General features: G+C 60.8%; 1 protein-coding gene across 2 annotated transcripts in view; it reads left to right on the top strand.

The window, feature by feature from the left end:
• Window positions 1-367, top strand: part of BBS1 (Bardet-Biedl syndrome 1) — an 8522-nt gene that overhangs the window by 464 nt on the left and 7691 nt on the right. The gene's annotated exons all lie outside the window — the stretch shown is intronic.

The raw sequence follows: 367 nt of genomic DNA, 5'->3' as shown, positions 1-367 counted from the left end.
CCCTAGAACATCAGTAGTGTAGCCACGAGAACCTTCTGCGTGCCACACGTGGGACCGGGGCCCCTAGAACGTTAGCAGTGTGGCCACGAGAACCCTCCGCGTGCCACGCGTGGGACCGGGGCCCCTAGAACATTAGCAGTGTGGCCACGAGAACCCTCCGCGTGCCACACGTGGGACGTGGGCCCCTAGAACATTAATAGTGTAGCCACGAGAACCCTCTGCGTGCCATACGTGGGACCGGGGCCCCCTAGAACATTAGTAGTGTAGCCACGAGAACCCTCCGCGTGCCATATGTGGGACATGGGCCCCTAGAACATTAGTAGTGTAGCCACGAGAACCCTCTGCGTGCCATACGTGGACGTGGGCC

This window comes from Vombatus ursinus, unplaced genomic scaffold (assembly GCF_900497805.2).
Source record: "Vombatus ursinus unplaced genomic scaffold, bare-nosed wombat genome assembly UNPS02011369.1, whole genome shotgun sequence".
NCBI classification, from domain to species: Eukaryota; Metazoa; Chordata; class Mammalia; order Diprotodontia; family Vombatidae; genus Vombatus; species Vombatus ursinus.
The sequence above is the reverse complement of the archived record's forward strand: the minus strand, read 5'-3'. Positions and strand labels throughout refer to the sequence as shown.